This window comes from Musca domestica, unplaced genomic scaffold (assembly GCF_030504385.1).
Source record: "Musca domestica strain aabys unplaced genomic scaffold, Musca_domestica.polishedcontigs.V.1.1 102, whole genome shotgun sequence".
In the NCBI taxonomy this organism is placed as follows: Eukaryota; Metazoa; Arthropoda; class Insecta; order Diptera; family Muscidae; genus Musca; species Musca domestica.
This window is the reverse complement of record NW_026712117.1, coordinates 1,959,794-1,961,591: the sequence shown is the minus strand read 5'-3', so window position 1 is coordinate 1,961,591 and position 1,798 is coordinate 1,959,794. Positions and strand designations below refer to the sequence as shown.

Here is a 1,798-nt window from a genome sequence, read left to right as displayed (position 1 = left end):
AATGTGTTAGTTAAATGTTTAGTATTTTGAATTCGCAATGGGTTCTATCTTCTATGACAGAATATACAGGCATGTCACAGAATGTAAAATCGTTCAAGAGTGAAAACGAAAACGGTTTTAGCTTCTCTAAAAAACGGAAAACGCAAAAATTTTGCGTTTTGATATCACTTTCAAAAAGCAGGGTGAAATTGAAATGTTTAGTGATTTTAACGTAAAAAAATAAACAGAAGACACATACATTTAACAGAAAATATTGTATTAACCAAATTCTCTTAGAATGAACATGTTTTTGGAATTTATTTTACAAAAATCTATTATTTTTCTAATCCATGATGAAAACGCAAAAAAATATGCAGAAATGAACGGCAGACTTGTATTGTTGAATTATTGCCATATGTGTTGAAGAAGAAGGTGTAGAAATGTACAACTGACAGACCAAAAAGCAAGAAAGGGGAAAAACAAAAAAACAATTAATTGTTTGGTTTGAGACAGAGCGCTTCAGTCAATCGGGCAAAAGTACAATTTCGACTTTCTTTTTTCTTCGGAAGACATTCTTAATTTGATCCAATGTGGACAAATTTCAGCTTCAATTGCATTAATAACTCTCCACATAATTGTAGAAACTGTACTTCTCCCAAGGCTTAGCTCCACATCTCTACCTATAACTCCTTGAAATGCACCCGTAGCCAAAAAACTAAGCGTTGTTGCAAGCTGGATAATAGCCGGTATATTGGAACGTTTGAGGTGGGGAGAAATTTTTTCCAAAACTAAAACAAAAGCTTCTTTATTTAGCCGATAATAAGTTATAAATCTGTAGAAATAAATTATTATTAAAATAAATTTGAAAATAACTCATTGCTGGTGGATCTTTACTCTGCATTTGAGTGAGATAAAGGATCTGATGCGTTCCTCAATGTCCGGCGACGAATTTTTTCAGTAGACCGCTGATTTATTTCTTTATCCATTACAGCAAGTATTGAAGCCCCTAGCATTTTTACTTTTGGTGTTTATATTATAAAAAACAATTTAACCTCCTTTTTTAATTGTCAATAATTTGTTTACGACTTTTTTTTCATGGAGTTACCATATTTTTATTTCAAAAATGTGAAATGATTTTTTTTCCGGATTAGTCAAAACGTACGAGTGCTGAAGAAGCAAAAGCAAATCGTAACGATTTGGAAAAGGTGAAATAAATCGATTTCGTAAAACTTCTGTGACATGCCTGATAAATAAATCTATGTAGGTCCACATTTTGGTAGAGCTACCATATAACGGTACAGTCCACATTATACTAATTTTAAGACTTTGACCGATTTAAATGATATTTTCATTCGAATAAAACTCAAATAAATCCTGATACATTAGTTTGTCAGTTCGAAAGCAGGAACATTTTTTTGTGGTCTTGATGTAAATTGATTTTATACGGTTTGGCGTGAATATTCTCTCATTTGGAACTTCGAGTAAATAATTTGTTCAGATTAGTGGAGCTATACCTCACAGTCGCAGTCTTAGGCAATTGAGTTGGTCTGCAATTACATGCACCACATCCTGATCTCAAAAAATTAAATTCCCAAAAAAAAAAAAAAAAAAAAAAAAAACAATCAAAATGTGGACCATTTCGATAGCATTCCAAATTTGGAAGTCCCATCGTTTTTAATGTAAATTATTTAACTTTTTTTAATTTTCTGGAAGCTTGTGAAATCAAGTCTTGTTTCTAAAATATGACATCTTGACATATATACCACTTATTCTGCGAAAACGATGTAGTCATATGATCTACTAAAAAAACAGTAAGGAA

At 31.5% G+C, this 1,798-nt stretch overlaps 1 long non-coding RNA gene across 1 annotated transcript; it reads right to left on the bottom strand.

Moving 5' to 3' along the window:
- Positions 1–349: 349 nt before the first annotated feature.
- LOC131804849 (uncharacterized) lies at positions 350–991 on the bottom strand. Its single transcript, XR_009343348.1, has 2 exons — positions 874–991; positions 350–811 (listed from the first exon to the last, which is right to left on the bottom strand). It is a non-coding gene; the product is annotated as an uncharacterized LOC131804849 (long non-coding RNA).
- Between the last annotated feature and the right edge of the window lie 807 nt (positions 992–1,798).